This window comes from Balaenoptera physalus, assembly GCF_965194825.1.
Source record: "Balaenoptera physalus genome assembly, chromosome: X".
NCBI lineage: Eukaryota > Metazoa > Chordata > Mammalia > Artiodactyla > Balaenopteridae > Balaenoptera > Balaenoptera physalus.
This window is the reverse complement of record NC_138903.1, coordinates 37039034-37059988: the sequence shown is the minus strand read 5'-3', so window position 1 is coordinate 37059988 and position 20955 is coordinate 37039034. Positions and strand designations below refer to the sequence as shown.

At 38.1% G+C, this 20955-nt stretch overlaps 1 long non-coding RNA gene and 1 pseudogene across 2 annotated transcripts in view; both read left to right on the top strand.

Moving 5' to 3' along the window:
* Positions 1-548, top strand: part of LOC309652595 (tRNA wybutosine-synthesizing protein 3 homolog) — a 28635-nt pseudogene extending 28087 nt beyond the window's left edge. The window contains exon 2 of the transcript XR_014268755.1: positions 10-548. The product of XR_014268755.1 is annotated as a tRNA wybutosine-synthesizing protein 3 homolog (transcript). The remainder of the gene's footprint in view (positions 1-9) is intronic.
* The window catches only part of LOC309652649, a 183150-nt gene that overhangs the window by 62158 nt on the left and 100037 nt on the right, over positions 1-20955 (top strand). The window lies entirely within an intron of this gene.

Here is a 20955-nt window from a genome sequence, read left to right as displayed (position 1 = left end):
AATTTATAGCATTCAGTGGCAATAGATTCTGCTTTCAGGAACTCTGGCATAATAGTGGGAAAGAGAGGAAAGACTATGTTGGCTGTCCGGAGCACACATGGCTTAGAAGTTCCATTAAGCCATAAAGGAAAACTGATGGTGACAGGGGAATATATCGACTTCCTGTTAAAGATAAGCAAATCAAAAAATGTAGGAAAGCAAGAAGAGAATTGAAAGGTTTTACAACCGCCTATAACATGCTTTGTAAAAAGAAACTATTTCTACTACCTCACATCCCAAAGAGAAAATCAAAGAGAAAAATAACTCATCATATACTCATAAGAAAAAAAGAAACCCAGGAGAAGCACATGGCAAATGTATTACTGAAGAGAATGATAAATAACTTGAAAATGATGATCATGATGATCCAGGAGTCAGGGTTACTGTCTTCCCTGAAGATTGCTGAGATTTGGTTCCAAAGTGTCTTGGTAGAATAATGTTTCTAATAGATTTTATAAAGTTGCTCTATATAAGAGTATTGTAGTCTGTTGAGTGTATCAGCCTGTCAGAAAAGCAAGATTTAATTTTTTTTCTATATTTTATAGCTACTTTATTTATTTATTTATTTATTTATTTTTGGCTGTGTTGGGTCTTCGGTTCGTGCGAGGGCTTTCTCCAGTTACGGCAAGTGGGGGCCACTCTTCATCGCGGTGCAGGGACCGCTCTTCATCGCGGTGCGCGGGCCCCTCACCATCGCGGCCCCTCCCGTTGCGGGGCACAGGCTCCAGACGCGCAGGCTCAGTCTATATTTTAGAGAAATCCTTAGCTTTTAAAAATACCTGTATATAATATTTGCTCTTAAATACCATCTTTTTTAGTCACATAGTCATTGAAAAAATAAACTTATGATTTTTAATGCCAAAAAAAAAGATCCTCTGCTCATTTTTAGGTTGGGTTATCTTTTTATTATTGAGTTTTAAGAGTTTTTTTAAAAAAACATATTCTGGATATAAGTCCGTTCTTAAGGATATATTTGCAAAATTTCCTTCTGTCCTTTGTCTTCTCACTTTCTTGATAGTATTGTTTGCAGCACAAAAGATTTTAGTTTTGGTATAGTTTAATTTATCTCTTCTGTTGTTGTTGCTTGTGCTTTTGGTGTTGTATCTAAGAATCCATTGCCTAACCCTAGGTCATGAAGATTTACTCCTATATTTTCTTCTAAGAGTTTTATAGATTAAACTCTTACATTTAGGTCTTTAATCCATTTTGAATAAATTTTTTGTGTATGTTGTGAGGTAAGTGTCCAACTTCATCTTTTTGCAAGTGGATATCTAGATGTCCCAGCATCACTTCTTTTTTTAAAAATTAAAAAAAATTTTACTGAAGTATAGTTGATTTACAGTGTTTCAGGTGCACAGCAAAGTGATTCAGATATATATATTCTTTTTCAGATTCTTTTCCATTATAGGTTATTATAAGATATTGAATGTAGTTCCCTGTTGTTTCCAGATATTGAGTACAGTTCCCTGCTGTTTATCTATTTTATATATCTATTAATCCCAAATTCAAAACTTATCCCTCTGCCCTTTCCCCGTTGGTAACCATAAGTTTGTTTTCTATGTCTGTGAGTCTATTTCTGTTTTGTAAATAAGTTCATTAGTATCATTTTTTAACATTCCACATATAGGTGATTTCATATGGTATTTGTCTTTGACTTACTTCACTTAGTATGATAACCTCTAGGTCCATCCATGTTGCTGCAAATGGCATTATTTCATTCTTTTTTGTGGCTGAGTAATATTCCATTGTATATATGTACCACATCTTCTTTATCCATTCTTCTGTCAATGGACATTTAGGTTGCTTCCATGTCTTTGCTATTGTAAATAGTACTGCTATGAACACTGAGGCCAGCACCATTTCTTTTTTTTTTTAACATCTTTATTGGAGTATAATTGCTTTACAATGATGTGTTAGTTTCTGCTTTATAACAAAGTGAATCAGTTATACATATACATATGTTCACATATCTCTTCCCTCTTGCATCTCCCTCCCTCCCACCCTCCCTATCCCACCCCTCTAGGTGGTCACAAAGCACAGAGCTGATCTCCCTGTGCTATGTGGCTGCTTCCCACTAGCTATCTATTTTACATTTGGTAGTGTATATATGTCCATGCCACTCTCTCACTTTGTCACATCTTACCCTTCCCCCTCCCCATAACCTCAAGTCCATTCTCTAGTAGGTCTGTGTCTTTATTCCCGTCTTGCCACTAGGTTCTTCATGACTTTTTTTTTTTCCCTTAGATTCCATATATATGTGTTAGCATACTGTATTTGTTTTTCTCTTTCTGACTTACTTCACTCTGTATGACAGACTCTAACTCCATCCACCTCACTACAAATAACTCCATTTCGTTTCTTTTTATGGCTGAGTAATATTCCATTGTATATATGTACCACATCTTCTTTATCCATTCATCCAATGATGGGCACTTAGGTTGCTTCCATGTCCTGCCTATTGTAAATAGAGGTGCAATGAACACTGTGGTACATGTCTCTTTTGGAATTATGTTTCTCTCAGGGTATACGCCCAGTAGTGGGATTGCTGGGTCATATGGTAGTTCTATTTTTAGTTTTTTAAGGGACCTCCACACTGTTCTCCATAGTGGCTGTATCAATTTGCATTCCCACCAACAGTGCAAGAGTGTTCCCTTTTCTCCACACCCTCTCCAGCATTTATTGTTCCTCGATTTTTTGATGATGGCCATTCTGACCAGTGTGAGGTGATACCTCAATGTAGTTTTGATTTCCATTTCTCTAATGATTAGTGATGTTGAGCATCCTTTCATGTGTTTGTTGGCAATCTGTACATCTTCTTTGGAGAAATGTCTATTTAGGTCTTCTGCCCACTTTTGGATTGGGTTGTTTTTTTGTTATTGAGCTGCATGAGCTGCTTGTAAATCTTGGAGATTAATCCTTTGTCAATTGCTTCATTTGCAAATATTTTCTCCCATTCTGAGCGTTGTCTTTTCGTCTTGTTTATGGTTTCCTTTGCTGTGCAAAAGCTTTTAAGTTTCATTACGTCCCATTTGTTTATTTTTGTTTTTATTTCCATTTCTCTAGGAGGTGGGTCGAAAAGGATCTTGCTGTGATTTATGTCATAGAGTGTTCTGCCTATGTTTTCCTCTAAGAGTTTGATAGTGTCTGGCCTTACATTTAGGTCTTTAATCCATTTTAAGTTTATTTTTGTGTATGGTGTTAGGGAGTGTTCTAATTTCATACTTTTACATATACCTGTCCAGTTTTCCCAGCATCACTTATTGAAGAGGCTGACTTTTCTCCACTGTATATGCTTGCCTCCTTTATCAAAGATAAGGTGACCATATGTGCGTGGGTTTATCTCTGGGCTTTCTATCCTGTTCCATTGATGTATATTTCTGTTTTTGTGCCAGTGCCATACTGTCTTGATTACTGTAGCTTTGTAGTATAGTCTGAAGTCAGGGAGCCTGATTCCCCCAGCTCCATTTTTCGTTCTCAAGATTGCTTTGGCTATTTGGGGTCTTTTGTGTTTCCATACAAATTGTGAAATTTCTTGTTCTAGTTCTGTGAAAAATGCCAGTGGTAGTTTGATAGGGATTGCATTGAATCTGTAGATTGCTTTAGGTAGTAGAGTCATTTTCACAATGTTGATTCTTCCAATCCAAGAACATGGTATATCTCTCCATCTATTTGTATCATCTTTAATTTCTTTCATCAGTGTCTTATAATTTTCTGCATACAGGTCTTTTGTCTCCCTAGGTAGGTTTATTCCTAGATATTTTATTCTTTTGTTGCAGTGGTAAATGGGAGTGTTTTCTTAATTTCACTTTCAGATTTTTCATCATTAGTGTATAGGAATGCAAGAGATTTCTGTGCATTAGTTTTGTATCCTGCTACTTTACCAAATTCATTGATTAGCTCTAGTAATTTTCTGGTAGCATCTTTAGGATTCTCTATGTATAGTAACATGTCATCTGCAAACAGTGACAGCTTTACTTCTTCTTTTCCGATTTGGATTCCTTTTATTTCTTTTTCTTGTCTGATTGCTGTGGATAAAACTTCCAAAACTATGTTGAATAATAGTGGTGAGAGTGGGCAACCTTGTCTTGTTCCTGATCTTAGTGGAAATGGTTTCAGTTTTTCACCATTGAGGACGATGTTGGCTGTGGGTTTGTCATATATGGCCTTTATTGTGTTGAGGAAAGTTCCCTCTATGCCTACCTTCTGCAGGGCTTTTATCATAAATGGGTGTTGAATTTTGTCGAAAGCTTTCTCTGCATCTGTTGAGATGATCATATGGTTTTTCTCCTTCAATTTGTTAATATGGTGTATCACGTTGATTGATTTGCATATATTGAAGAATCCTTGCATTCCTGGAATAAACCCCACTTGATCATGGTGTATGATCCTTTTAATATGCTGTTGGATTCTGTTTGCTAGTATTTTGTTGAGGATTTTTGCATCTATGTTCATCAGTGATATTGGCCTGTAGTTTTCTTTCTTTGTGACATCTTTGTCTGGTTTTGGTATCAGGGTGATGGTGGCCTCGTAGAATGAGTTTGGGAGTGTTCCTCCCTCTGCAATATTTTGGAAGAGTTTGAGAAGGATAGGCGTTAGCTCTTCTCTAAATGTTTGATAGAATTCACCTGTGAAGCCATCTGGTCCTGGGCTTTTGTTTGTTGGAAGGTTTTTAATCACAGTTTCAATTTCAGTGCTTGTGATTGGTCTGTTCATATTTTCTATTTCTTCCTGATTCAGTCTCGGCAGTTTGTGCATTTCTAAGAATCTGTCCATTTCTTCCAGGTTGTCCATTTTATTGGCATAGAGTTGCTTGTAGTAATCTCTCATGATCGTTTGTATTTCTGCAGTGTCAGTTGTTACTTCTTTTCCATTTCTAATTCTATTGATTTGAGTCTTGTCCCTTTTTTTCTTGATGAGTCTGGCTAATGGGTTATCAATTTTGTTTATCTTCTCAAAGAACCAGCTTTTAGTTTTATTGATCTTTGCTATCATTTCCTTCATTTCGTTTTCATTTATTTCTGATCTGATCTTTATGTTTTCTTTCCTTCTGCTAACTTTGGGGTATTTTTGTTCTTTTTTCTCTAATTGCTTTAGGTGCAAGGTTAGGTTGTTTATTTGAGATGTTTCCTGTTTCTTGAGGTAGGCTTGTATTGCTATAAACTTCCCTCTTAGAACTGCTTTTGCTGCATCCCATAGGTTTTGGGTCGTCCTGTCTCCATTGTCATTTGTTTCTAGGTATTTTTTGATTTCCCCTTTGATTTCTTCAGTGATCACTTCGTTATTAAGTAGTGTATTGTTTAGCCTCCATATGTCTGTATTTTTTACAGATCTTTTCCTGTAATTGATATCTAGTCTCGTAGCGTTGTGGTCGGAAAAGATACTTGATACGATTTCAATTTTCTTAAATTTACCAAGGCTTGATTTGTGACCCAAGATATGATCTATCCTGGAGCATGTTCCATGAGCACTTGAGAAAAATGTGTATTCTGTTGTTTTTGGGTGAAATGTCCTAGAAATATCAATTAAGTCCATCTTGTTTAATGTATCATTTAAAGCTTGTGTTTCCTTATTTATTTTCATTTTGGATGATCTGTCCATTGGTGAAAGTGGGGTGTTAAGTCCCCTAGTATGATTGTGTTACTGTCAATTTCCCCTTTTATGGCTGTTAGTATTTGCCTTATGTATTGAGGTGCTCCTCTGTTGGGTGCATAAATATTTACAATTGTTATATCTTCTTCTTGGATCGATCCCTTGATCATTATATAGTGTCCTTCTTTGTCTCTTGTAATAGTCTTTATTTTAAAGTCTATTTTGTCTGATATGAGAATTGCTACTCCAGCTTTCTTTTGATTTCCATTTGCATGGAATATCTTTTTCCATCCCCTCACTTTCAGTCTGTATGTGTCCCTAGGTCTGAACTGGGTCTCTTGTAGACAGCATATATACGGGTCTTGTTTTTGTATCCATTCAGCCAGTCTGTGTCTTTTGGTGGGAGCATTTAATCCATTTACATTTAAGGTAATTATTGATATGTATGTTCCTATTCCCATTTTCTTAAATGTTTTGGGTTTGTTATTGCAGGTGTTTTCCTTCTCTTGTGTTTCTTGCCTAGAGAAGTTCCTTTAGCATTTGTTGTAAAGCTGGTTTGGTGGTGCTGAACTCTCTCAGCTTTTGCTTGTCTGTAAAGGTTTTAATTTCTCCATCAAATCTGAATGAGATCCTTGCTGGGTAGAGTAATCTTGGTTGTAGGTTTTTCTCCTTCATCACCTTAAATATATCCTGCCACTCCCTTCTGGCTTGCAGAGTTTCTGCTGAAAGATCAGCTGTTAACCTTATGGGGATTCCCTTGTGTGTTATTTGTTGTTTTTCCCTTGTTGCTTTTAATATGTTTTCTTTATATTTAATTTTTGATAGTTTGATTAATATGTGTCTTGGCGTGTTTCTCCTTGGATTTATCCTGTATGGGACTCTCTGTGCTTCCAGGACTTGATTAAGTATTTCCTTTCCCATATTAGGGAAGTTTTCAACTATAATCTCTTCAAATATTTTCTCAGTCCCTTTCTTTTTCTCTTCTTCTTCTGGGACCCCTATAATTCGAATGTTGGTGCGTTTAATGTTGTCCCAGATGTCTCTGAGACTGTCCTCAGTTCTTTTCATTCTTTTTTCTTTATTCTGCTCTGCAGTAGTTATTTCCACTATTTTATCTTCCAGGTCACGTATCCGTTCTTCCGCCTCAGTTATTCTGCTATTGATCCCTTCTAGAGTATTTTAAATTTCATTTCTTGTGTTGTTCATCATTGCTTGTTTCCTCTTTCGTTCTTCTAGGTCCTTGTTAAATGTTTCTTGCATTTTGTCTATTCTATTTCCAAGATTTTGGATCATCTTTACTCTCATTATTCTGAATTCTTTTTCAGGTAGACTGCCGATTTCCTATTCATTTGTTAGATCTGGTGGGTTTTTACCTTGCTCCTTCATCTGCTGTGTGTTTTTGTGTCTTCTCATTTTGCTTATCTTACTGTGTTCGGGGTCTCCTTTTCGCAGGCTACAGGTTCGTAGTTCCCGTTGTTTTTGGTGTCTGTCCCCAGTGGCTAAGGTTGGTTCAGTGGGTTGTGTAGGCTTCCTGGTGGAGGGGACTAGTGCCTGTGTTCTGGTGGATGAGGCTGGATCTTGTCTTTCTAGTGGGCAGGTCCACATCTGGTGGTGTGTTTTGGGGTGTCTGTGGCCTTATTATGATTTTAGGCAGCCTCTCTGCTAATGGATGGGGCTGTGTTCCTGTCTTGCTAGTTGTTTGGCATAGGGTGTCCAGCACTGTAGCTTGCTGGTCGTTGAGTGAAGCTGGGTCTTGGTGTTGAGATGGAGATCTCTGGGAGATTTTCGCCGTTTGGTATTACGTGGAGCTGGGAGGTATCTTGTGGACCAGTGTCCTGAAGTTGGCTCTCCCACCTCAGAGGCACAGCCCTGACGCCTGGCAGGAGCACCAAGAGCCTTTCATCCACACGGCTCCTCAATTTGTGACGATTCGTTGTCTATTCAGGTATTCCACAGCTGCAGGTACATCAAGTTGTTTGTGGAGCTTTAATCCGCTGCTCCTGAGGCTGCTGGGAGAAATGTCCCTTTCTCTTCTTTGTTCACATAGCTCCCAGGCTTCAGCTTTGGATTTGGACCCGCCTCTGCGTGTAGGTCGCCTGAGGGCGTCTGTTCTTCGCTCAGACAGGACGGGGTTAAAGGAGCAGCTGATTCGGGGGCTCTGGCTCACTCAGGCCGGGGGGAGGGAGGGGTATGGAGTGCGGGGCGAGCCTGCGGCGGCAGAGGCCAGCGTGACGTTGCAGCAGCCTGAGGCGCACCATGCGTTCTCCCGGGGAAGTGTCCGTGGATCACGGGACCCTGGCAGTGGTGGGCTGCACAGGCTCCCAGGAGGGGCGGTGTGGAGAGTGACCTGTGCTTGCACACAGGCTTCTTGGTGGCGGCAGCAGCAGCCTTAGTGTCTCATGCCCGTCTCTGGGGTCCGCGCTGATAGCCACGGCTCGCACCCGTCTCTCCAGCACCATTTCTTGAAAAGACTCTTCATTTCCCATTAAATAGTCTTTGCATGCTTGTTGAAAATTGTTTGACTGTAAGTGAATGGGTTTATTTCTGGATTCTCATTTCTATTGCATTGATCTATATGTCTGTCTTTATTCCAGTGTCACACTGTCTTGATTATAACAGTTTTGTAGTAAGTTTTGAAATCAGGAAACGTGAGTCATTCAACTTTGTTCTTCTTTTTCAAGGTTTTGGCTATTGTGGGTCTCTTGCATTTCCATATGAATTTTAGGATTAGCTTGTCAATTATTGCAAAAATCAAGCTCGGATTTTGATAGGTATTGCACTGGATCTGTAGATCACTTTGGGAAGTATTACTACCTTACCCATAAACATGTGATAAGTTTTCATTTATTTAAATCTTTAATCTTTCAACAATGTTTTGTAATTTTCAGTGTATAAGTTTTACACTTCTTTTGTTAAGTTTATTCCTAAGTATTATTTGATGCTGTCATAAATGGAATTGTTTATTTTCAGAGTGTTTATTGGTAGTGTATAGACATACAGTTGGTTTTTGTTTATTGATCTTGTATCCTGCAATCTTGCTGAACTATTAGTTCTAATAGTTTTTTAGGAGATTTCTGAGGATTTTCTATTTACGAGATCATGTCTTGTGCAAATAGAGATATTTTTACTTTTTCCTTTCCCATCTAGATGGCTCTTATTTCTTTTTCTTGCCAAATTGTCCTGGATAGAACCTCCAGTACAATGTTGAATGGAAGTGTTAGGAGCAGACCTTCTTATCTTATTCCTGACTTTAGGATCATTGTTCTTTTTAATGTTCAAATGTTTCCATCTTTAGCAAGTAGAACCCCTTAAAATTGATTACTGTGCCCTTTTGACGTCAGTAATATTTGATAGCTTCCATGTTTTCTGTTTTAATAGCTTATCTTGTATATATCCTGGTCCAGGGAGTCCTAGTTATTTTTACTGGGTAAAGGCATTGAGAAACCAGTCTGGGTACTAGGAGTACTCATTGCCCCTGTGTTGATCATTGCCTTTTCAGTGGACAGAGCTGGGAAGTTTGTTCTTTTTAGAAAGATAAAAATAAAATTCACAAATTCATACTGGCATCTCCAATTCAAAATTAAGGTTACATGGCTTTTACATCAGTTCCCTGAATTTATATTTGTATCTCTTTTCTATTAGGCTGAGAATATTAGTTCCTAATGACATTAAAATAGTTACTTATCTGCTTTATCCTAATGTGTGTGTATGAGTGTATATATTTATGTGTGTTTATATGTATATATATATATATCATACACACTAATAGTTTCAAAAAAGCAATAATAGAATCATCACTAAAAGTTTAAGATTTTCTAAAATTTCTTTTGTCTATAGGATATATCCCACAAGAGATGAACAGTCAACACTATATATTTTAAATTATTTGACATAATTAAAAAATTTTAATTGAGGTATAATTGACATGTAACATTATATATGTTTCAGATGTACAGATTTGATATTTGTATGTATTGTGAAATGACCATCACAATAAGTCTCGTTAACATCTGTCACCATACATAGTTACAAACATTTTTTTCTTGTGATGAGGACTTTTAAGATCTGCTCTCTTAGCAACTTTCAAATATGCTATACAGCATTATTAACTGTAGTCACCATGTTTTACATTACATCCCCATGATTTAATTATTTTATAGCTGGAAGTTTGTACCTTTTGACCCCCTTCACTCACTTCTCTCACCCCCAGCCTCCACCCCCCACCTCTGGCAATCACCAATCTCTTATCTGTATTTATGAGCTTGGTTTGTTGTTGTGTTGTTTCTAAATTCCACATGTAAGTGAGATCATACAGTGTTTGGCTTTCTCTGTCTGATTTATTTCACTTAGTATAATGCCCTCTAGGTCCATCCATGTTGTTGCAAATAGCAGGATTTCATTCTCTTTTTATGGCTAAATAGTATTCCATTGTATGTGTGTGTGTGATCAACACACATACAACATTAACTTCTGATCAACTGGCTATTCATCAGAGATTCCCATGACCCCCTCCTTGGGTTTGATTAATTTGTTAGAACAGCTTACAGAACTCAGGAAACCTATTTACTCACTAGATTACAGATTTACTACAGAGGATATTAAAGGATATGAATCAACAGTCAGATAAAGAAATACACAGGGCGAGGTCCTGAACAAGGGAGCTTCTGTCCTCGTGGAGTTTGGGGCCCAGCACGGGCTCTCCAAACCCCCTCCTTTTGGGGTTTTTTTGGAGGCTTCATTAGATATGCATGATTGATTAACGCATTGGCTATTGGCAGTTGAGTCAGCATCCAGCCCCTCTCCCCTGCCCGGAAATCAGGTTGTGGGACTGAAAGTTCCACCCCCTCTATTCTTGGTTGGTTTCCCTAGTAGCCCCCATCCTTAGGTGCTCTCCAAAGTCACCTCATTACCATAAACCCAGTTGTGGTAGAAAGGGGCTTGTTGTGAATAACAAGACACCCATTGCACCTTAATGTCTCTGAAGAGAACTGAGGGCAAGAGAACGAATATTTTAATGAAAGATGCTCCTATTGTTCTTATTGCTCAGGAAATTCTAAGGGTTTGGGTAACTATGAGCTAGGAACTGTGGATGAAGACCAAATATATGTGAGAAATGTATTTCGGTCATCTGAATGACCAAATCTCTATTTCTTATAAATCATAGTATTGTAGAAACCAACATCAAGTCTAAGCTCTTCAGGATGGTCTGTGTGCTCCATCACCAAAGCCATAGCACAGCAAAGGTACAGCAGCACATAACCCAGCACCACAAATTTGCTCACGCGGACTTTTCCTTTGTCAAAAAATACAACGATTGGCTGAGTTAAAGTTCCTCTTTTCCTTATATATCAGTCAATGATTTCACACTTAAGTGGCTTAATCATTACCTTAGGAAACCTAACATTTCTGGCATTTTTCTTTAGGATAATTCATACGTAAAATTTAAATTTTCCCTTCTTTGGTCAATGTATCAGTTAGGATTAGATTCCACAGCATGTAACAGAAACCCAGAGTACAGTGGCTTAAACATGATAGGGTTTTTTTTTTTTTCTCCCATGAAAGGAGTTCCGGAGTAGGCATCCAGGGCTGATATGGCAGCTCTACACACATCTAGGACCCAGGACCCTTCTTTCTGCTCCCCTATATTTGGTGCATGGCTCCCATCATCAAGATTGCTTCACGGTCCATGATGGCTGTTGCAACTCAGCCATTATATATACACATTCAAGGCCGTAGGCAGGAGGAAAGGGCAAGGGCAAAAGGTTAAATCACTTGCATTAGTCGGTTTTCTTTACAAAGCTTTCTCAGAAGTCTCACGCAATGACTTTTGCTTTCACCCTATCAGCCATCAATATCTGCAGGGAAAGCTGGAAAAGTACTGTTTTAAAGCTAAGCGCATGGCCACCCCCAATAATATAGGGTTTCTGTTCATAACAAAGAAGGGAAGAATGAACAGTGGATAGGCAACTAGCAATCTGTGCCACAGTCTGTCAATCTCAATAACTGTAATTTTGTGAATTGCTTGTAGCACACTCTGAACACTGCCACTTTAAGACAACAGGACCCTTCCATAGGGTCCCCTCACAGGGGAGGGCTTTCCACAGCACTTTGTCCAAAGCCATCCTGGATGCCTCCTATTTTCTGCTACCTTGCTTCTTGCCAGCGCTGTGACCCTACTGCCTCTTCTCTTGCTTGGATTTGGTGACTCATACACTGATGCCACTCTGGGCTTCTGCTTGTGCCACTCAGCCTGGGGACCTACCCACTTCCCCTCATTTCTGATCTTAACTCCTATCCCATTTCCAGCTTTACCATTCCCAGGTGGTCCCTGACCCCTTCAAACATCCAGCCTTTCATAAGGAATAAGTTCCAGTCCTAATGGCTGACAGTTACCATCTCCATCTGTGTGTTTATCTATGAAATCGTAGCCCCCAAATGCTGTGGAATTTTTAATAACTAAGGGTAAATTGCTCCGTGGAAAGAGCACCAAACTAGCAGGCAGGAAACATGGGTTCTACACCTTCATTCTTAATTCTTCAACCAATAGTTTTTTGAGCACTTACTTTGTGTAAGTCACTGACCCAGCTCTGCTACTAATTAAATGTGAGGGCTGGGGGATGTCACTGCACCTCTTTTTTTTTTTCCTGGACTAAATGAACTTGAAGGCTATTTTAGCTTGTGCTCTTCTAGAAGCGGACCCTGAGACAAGGATTCAGAGGAGTTGTGGTCAGATGTTTTGTAGCACGTCCTCCAGTGGGGATGTGTTTGGTGTTTTTTCTCATGATTAGACTGGAGTTACAGGTTTGGGGGAGAAAGACCATAGAGGTAAAGTGCAGTTCTCATTACATCATATCAAGTGTGCAAACTATCAACATGACATCACTATCAATGTTGACCTTGACCACCAGGCTGAGATAGTGTTTGTCAGATTTCTCTACCATAAAGCTGCTCCTTCCTCCCGCCCTGCCCTGCCTTTCCATACTCTTCTCTTTGTAAGGACATTACTATATACGGCCGACACTTAAGGAGTAGGGACATATACTCTACCTCCTAAAGGGCGGAGTATCTCCATAAATTACTTGGAATTCTTCTGCACAGGGACATTTGTCTCTTCTTCCCCACTTACCTATTTATCTATTCAATCATTTATATCATGAGTATGGACTCATGAATATATGGGTTATAATCCAGTAGTACTTTATTTATTTTGTTACTCGAATTCTTCTAGCTTTGGCTACTGGGAGCTCTTTCAGTTCTTAGTTCCCTGACCAGGGATCGAACGTGTGCCCCCTTCAGTGGAAGCGCAGTCTTAACCGCTGGACCGTCAGGGAAGTCCCTGACTCCTTGTCCTTTTGCCATACCCCTTGTGTGTGTGTGTGTGTGTGTGTGTGTGTGTGTGTGTGTGTGTGTGTGTGTGTGTATTTAGCACTACCTTACCTTCTGACACTACAAGATGCTCTAGGCTTATTTTGTATATTCCCTGCCCCAGCTCTAGAAACAGCCATTTCTGCAAAGAGCCTGGGTGCCTTTTTTTTTTTTTTTTTTAATTAGAAAATGGTATTAGAAACCAATATCTAGGCACTAGGTGTGTTCATTGTTACTAGTTCATCATTGTTTCTAAGCATTCTCAGCTGATGGAGCAAGGAAACGTGTGTATACTAACCAATGTATATCTACATATCTATAAATAGTTCTATATGTATTCATCTATATCTATATTAAGCTAAACATATCTCCATACTGATGTCTCCAAGTCTAATCCAGTACCACAAGGATTATTCTAGCCTTCTCCTCTTGCTTGTCTGGAACCTTCCCCTCTAATGGTGAGAAACCTGGCTTCCATGATCTGCCATCTATTTGCTTAATTGCTCATGTCCAGGACACACGTACAGCAGCATTAGAATTGTTAACCTCTACCCTCCATGGGAAACCACTTTATCAACCAGAATGTGCTGCTTATACACAGTTTCTTTTGTTTTTAGTCTTATAGTATTCACTCCTTTCCACAGTTACTTAGGAACTTACCTTTTTTCCCACCCCCTTCAGTGAAGTTATTTCATACATTTGTAATGTAGTTAGATCCTTTTGTCACAGTCTGTATTCCATCTTGGGATCCCTTGACCTCCTAAATGACTTTTAAAAGAAATTTGCACACATTAAGCTCCCTCTGTATGCTATAAAGTTCTATGGGTTTTTTTTTTTTTTGAGAATTTGTCATAAGATTTATTCACCCAGATGGGAAATATTTTTACAGAGGTATTCATCATAATCTTGTTTGTAAGAGCAAAACATTTTTGAAAAAAATATCCATTAATAGCCAAACAAACAGATTTTGATGCATTTATGTTATGGAATATTATGCAGATAAAAATATGGAACGCTTCACGAATTTGCGTGTCATCCTTGCACAGGGGCCATGCTAATCTTCTCTGTTTCGTTCCAATTTTAGTATATGTGCTGCCGAAGCAAGCACAGTTCTATGGGTTTTGACAAATGCATAGCATCATGTATCCGCCAGTATAGTATCACATAAAATAGTTTCACTGACGTAAAAATCCCCTGTGCTTCTCTTGTTCAACCCTCCCCCTTCCTCAAACCCCTGGCAACCGCTGATCTATTTACTATCTCTACAGTTTTGCCTTCTCCAGAATGTCACATAAATGGAACCATACAGTATGTAGCCTTTTCAGACTGGGTACTTGCACTTAGCAATATGCATTTAAGATTCATCCATATTTTTTGTGTGGTTTGATAGCACATTCCTTTTTATCACCGAAGGACCTCTTGGTTGCCCCACTTTTTGGTGATTATAAATAAAGCTGCTATAAACATTCGCATGCAGGTTTTTATGTGGACATAACTTTCAAATCAGTTGGGTAAATACCTAGAAGCACAATTGCTAGATTGTGTGGTAAGACTACGTTTAGCTTTATAAGAAATTGCCAAATAGCCTTCCAAAGTGGCTAGAGTTTCTGTTGTTCCACATCCTTGCCAGCAATTGGTGTTGACATATTTGTGGATTTTAGGATTCTAATAGGTGTCTATTGGTATCCTATTGTTAAATATAATCTTTGGTAGATTCTTTGGCATTATTTCTCCTACTCTGACATTTTATATTACCTTCCCCTTGGGGACTTACATCTGGGCTTTTTGGTATCATTTATGTCATAAGCTTCTCACTTTCTCCACATTTCTTGGTAGAAAAAGAGCTAGCTGCAGCCTTGGAGACAGCTTTAAGTGCATTGCTGATATGGATGCGATATCATTTCTCTGTAACGAAATGGGGTGTCTAAAACTAGTACTTCCTCACTCACATCCTTCAAACAGCACCGTTTTGAAGGTGTAATTCCAAGTTTTTGCTGGCAATTGACTGGCCTGAGCTATGATGCCCAGAGAACAAAATTGCTCCAGGAACTAAAATATGGTTGGCGTAAAACAACTTCCGAGCCCTTTCCTATTCATTTCTGCCAGGAATTCGAAACTCTGTCTTGACGCAAACTCATGATACAAGTCAGTAGCCCCCTGCCCACATGTAGCTGGGCAAACGCTTGGTGCTTAGGCAGACTCTGAGGCCTCACCACTTCTCCTGTCATCTTTCTTTCTGACCAGCTGCCCGCATCCACGTGGCAGTCTGGGTCCCACTTAGTTATATTTTTATTATAAAATAAAACACAGAAATGCACACAAAACAAATGTATAGATTAGTGACTTATTATAAGGTCACACCTTCACAACTACCATCCAGGTGGGGAAGTAGTACTTTGCGAGCCACTCCATGCCCACGATCCTGATTTTTATAGTAATACTTTCCGCACACTTCTTTATGGCTTCATTATACAAGTGTGCATCCTTAGACACTCTAGTTTAGACTTGCTCATTAAAAAATTATTGATTCATCTTTTAAACCTCTTTTAATCTACAGGTCCCCTTTTCATCGCTTTCTTTTACTTATATGTTACCTATTGAAGAACATGGACAATCTGACCTATAGAGTTTCCCACAATTTGAATTTTGTTGATGACACATTCATGGTGCATTTCAACATGTATCCTGTCCCCAGCTTTTCTTGAAAATAGTCACCTGGGTTCAGAGGTTTGACCAGACTTAAGCTGGATTTCTTTTGCAAGACTCTAAGCAGTGCTGAGGTCTTTCATCAGGAGATACACATCTGATTGTGTCTCTTTTTGCAACATTAGCACCTGTTGATTCTCATTGTCTGAATCAGTTACTTCATTGAGAGTTGCAAAATAGTGATAATCTAATTCTGTCATTTTATTTGCATTTATTAGTTGGTTGGAATAACTTTACAAAGAAATGCTTCCATGATGTACTATTTGGTTACCTAGTGGTACAGTTTCTATAGGAAAAGCAGGATATACATTTGATTCTTTCCCTTTATTTTTCAGATGATTTTTAAATTTCATTTTTAGTTTCCAGGTGGTGAATTTGTTCCCTGATATCCTCCAAAGTGGCTAGTTTTAAAATATCACTATAAATTAAAATATTTAAACATACTTTATGGGATTTAATCCATTACATTAAAAAATAATTGTGGTCAAATACACATAACATAAAATTTACCATTTTAGCCATGGTTAAGTGTACAGTTCTGTGACATTGTCTCCATTGCATTCTTCTGCTTATTGAAGCTCAAACTGTCTCATCTGTTCCATTAAAAAAAAAAAAATCTTTAAATATTTCTTAGTCCAGAGCCTTTTGAATGAAATTAGGAGAACCCTATTCTCAAATTTGCTTTCCTCTTACGTCCCTACTTTCCAATCAGCCCAAGCAAACATGAGCCAAAGTGAGAAGTGAAACACCCCACTGCACAGATGCTGTCTGCAGTGTCACAAGTTATGACTCACGTTTAGCCTGGAGATTGTCACCAGAGTCAGCAGGAGGAGACAGGCTAAGTGTGCCAAGGTTGAGGTTTTAAAATTAATGCAGTTTAAATATTGATGTTGTTTAAATCTGAGCTGAATCTCTCCTATCCTGCATATATGCTTTATTAAAATTCATCACTGGATTTTTAATGTATGAAAATGTTTGAGTTGCAAATACTTGAACATTTTTTTAAATTGGAAAATATGTGCATATAGAGCTTTCTCTTTTGAACTTTAACCCAGACTTCAGCAGCTGAATAGACAGCTGCAGAAAACTTGCACAATACAGTTGAATGGACAAGTTGTCCTAACCTTTATCCATTTCTCCCCTTTTGAGTCAATTGATTCCCTATTTTTATTTCCCCCTATTTTCCTTCTGGGTTTGCCCACTCAGTTGGACAAATAGTTGGGAATCCAACCTATAAGTGTACAGGGAAGCATTACGAGTTTCTTTTCTAAAGTCTATAGGAAAAATTTCCATAAAGAAATCAAAGCTCATAATGAAATAAATTTCAGAAAAGTAAGAGCCCTTGTATAACTGTGCTGGGTGTAAGGAAACCCTGCATCAGGCACCATCCCAAAATGCTTTAAAAATTACAATACACCCAAGTACCCCAATGCTGTGAAACCACTGTCTTAAGAAGTACAGGACAATGACAGGAGATTGATGACCATGTCAAGTAAAATGGTATTTCCAAGACTATTTATTAAAAACAAAGAATAAATAAAAATGAATAATTCATTCATTTGACAAGTATTTCTGAAGTGCCAATTAAATAAAAGCCCTGTGCCCAGCGCTGGGAATATGACTGTGAAAGATCCTCATGGATCCAATGGTTGCAAGGCAGAAGCTACTGATGTCAAGAATTGTGAAGGTTCTAAAATGAATAAAGCAAATGTGGTATGTGTATATATATACACACACACACACACACACACACACACACACACACACACACACACAAGGGGATACTATTCAGCCATAAAAAAGAAGGAAATCTTGCCATTTGTGACAACATGGATGGACCTTGAGGGCATTATGCTAAGTGAAGTAAGTCAGAGAAAGACAAATAATGTATGATATCACTTATATATAGAATCTAAACAATAACAACAACAACAATGACAGCAACAAACCCCACAAAAAAACCCCAGACTCGTAGAAAAAGAGATCAGATTTTGGTTGCCAGAGACATGGGTGGGGGCAGGGGGAATTAGATGAAAGTGGTCAAAAGGTACAAACTTCCAGTTATAAGATAAATAAGTACTAGGGATGTAATGTACAACATGATGACTATAGTTAACACTGCTGTACGGTATATTTCTAAGTTGCTAAGAGAGTAGATCTTAAATGTTCTCATCACAAGGGAAAATTTGTTTTTGTAATTATATAAGGTGATAGATGTTAATTAAACTTATTGTGGTAATCATTTCACAGTATATGCAGGTCAAGTCATTATGCTGTACACTGTAAACTTATATCGCACTGTATGTCAATTACATCTCAATAAAACTGAAAAAGAATAAACACTTTTATTTTTAAAATAAACTGTGAAGGATCTTGAGATTCTACCCCATTAACTTGCCACAGTTTCCGGGATGCTGGCAAGAGACATGTGACTTCTGGGTCAAAGGTAAAGGATTTTATTACTCATGGTGCAGCAAGCCGACTTGCTCCCCAGGTCTGATGAGGCTGATGTGGATGGGCGGTTACAGGAGAATAACTCTAAGGTTAGGGAACTTGAATCTTTTATAATAGATGGTAAGTAAACATACTTGCCCTTTGCTGTGGAGGGAGATACCATCTCTATCTTCCAAGCCTCTTAGCTATACAAACATCCATGAAAAGACAGTCCGGAACAAGCCAAGGCCGGTCTAGATCAGCCAACAGGCAATTACTCACAGACGTGTGGATGAGCCTTGCCAAGACCTGCAGGGTTGCCTAGCTGGCCTCTGGCTGACCCCAGACATGTGAGCAATGAACACTGTTGTATATCACTGAGGTTCTGTGGTTCCTTGTTAAACAGCATTATTGTAGCAATAAACAACTGATACCATCACCAATGGCTTCTTAATTCCAAAATCTAATTTATGTTTCCCCCTGTAGCCAGAGCTCTCCTTCTGAAATACAGATCTTATTAGAGCACTTTCCTGTCGAAAAGCCTTCAACTACCAACTGCAACCCAGATATGGAATCCAAAGTCCTTGCTGGTCTGGTTCCCATTTTCATTTCCAATTTCATCCTTTACCTTTCTTCCCCCTGCCATCCTCCTTCTTGCTTTTGGCATTCCACTCACATAGACCACAAAATGTCTCTGCACTTAAAAAAAAATTCTTCAGAGCACTTTTTAAGATTATAAAAGTTAGTTACTCATTTTAGTAAACCTGAGAAGTACAGAAAAGTACAAAGAGCAACCTTCCCCCCAGGACTTTTTGCATATATGGTGTATGCTAATATCAGACAATTTAAAAATATTGTCACTAGGCGCGAAGGTATTTTCTATTTAGAAAATTTGGAGAAATTAAAAAAGAAACACTGCCACCAGCATTAATAATATTAAAAGACAAATGAAACTTAAGTAATTACAGTATCTCTGATAGGCAATGGGTTAATATATTTACCACATAAATAATTCAAACAAATCAATTAGAAAGTATATATATACTAATAAAAAAGGTAAAGAATAGGAGCAGGCAATTCCTGAATAACTACAAATGGCCAAAACCCAAACCAAAACAAAAGAAAAACATGTTCAACTTTGAAAGGTACAAATTAAAACAACAGTGATCCACAATTTTTTGCTTATAAGTTTAGCCAAGTTCAAAATAATAAATCTGATTGCTAGCAAGTATATAACTCTCATATACTTCTGGTGTATGTGTAAATTGTTATAATCTTTCTAGAGGGCAATATAGCACTGTTTCACCAAAGACTATAAGATTCTGACTCTTTGATCCTACAATTCTACTTCTGGGAATTTATCTTAAAGAACTAATCAGATATGTGTGTGTAGAAGTATGGTCACTGCCAGGCTGTGTAATAGAAAGCAAGTAGAAACAGTATGGTATTGGCATAAAAACAGACACATAGACCAATGGAACAGAATCAAGAGCCCAGAAATGAACCCAAGCATATACGGACAACTAATTTTTGACAAGGGTGCCAAGAATATACAATGAGAAAAGATAGTCTCTTCAATAAATGGTGTTGGGAAAACTAGATATCTACATGCAAAACAATGAAATTGGGCCCCTATCTTACAACATATGCAATAATCAACTCAAAATGGATTAAAAACTTAAACATAAGACTTGAAACTGTAAAACTTCTAGAAGAAAACATGGGGAGAAAGCTCCTTGATATTGGCCTTGGCAGTGATTTTTTGGATATGACATTAAAAGTTCAGGCAACAAAAGCAAAAGTAAACAAGTGGGACTACATTAAACTAAAAATCTTCCTCACAGCAAAGGAAATAACCAATCAAATGGAAAGGCAACCTACAGATTGGAAGAGAATACTCACCAACCATATATCTGATAATGAGTTAATATCCAAAAAAAAAAGGAACTCATACAATTCAACATCAAAAAACCAATCTGATTTAAAAATGGGCAAAGGACCTGAATAGACATTTTCCCAAAGAAGACATACAAATGGCCAACAAGTACATGAAAAGGTGCTTACCATCATTAATCATCAGGGAAATGCAAATCAAAACCACAGTGAGCTATATCACCTCACACCTGTTAGGTTGGTTATTATCAAAAAGATAAGAGATAACAAGTGTTGGCGAGGATGTGGAGAAAAAAGAACACTCACTTGCACACTGTTGGTGGGAATGTAAACTGGTACAGCCACCATGAAAACAGTATGCAGGTTCCTCAAAACATTAAAAATAGAACTATCATACAATCCAGTAATCCCATTACTGGGTATATAGCCAAAGGCAATGAAATCAGTATCTTATAGAGATATCTGCACTCTCATGTTCATTGCAGCATTATTCACAATAGCCAAGATATGGAAACAGTGTGTCCACTGATTGATGAATGGATAAAGAAGATGTAGTATATATATTGATATATATATATACAATGGATTATCATTCAGCCTTCAAAAAGGAGATCCTGCCATTTTGAAAACAAGGATGAACCTGGAAGACATCATGCTAAGTGAAATAAGCCAGACACAGAACAAAAAATACTGCATGATCTCACTTATATGTGGAATCTAAAAAAAGTTGAATTCATAGAAGCAGATAATAGAATGGTGGTTACCAGGGGCAGAAAGTTGAGGGAAATGGGGAGATGTTGGTCAAAGGGTACCAAGTAGCAGTTATGTAGGATGAATAAGTTCTAGAGATCTACTGTACAGCGATGGGGACTGTAGTTAATGATACTGTATTGTATACTGGAAACTTGCTAAGAGAGTAGATATCAGGTG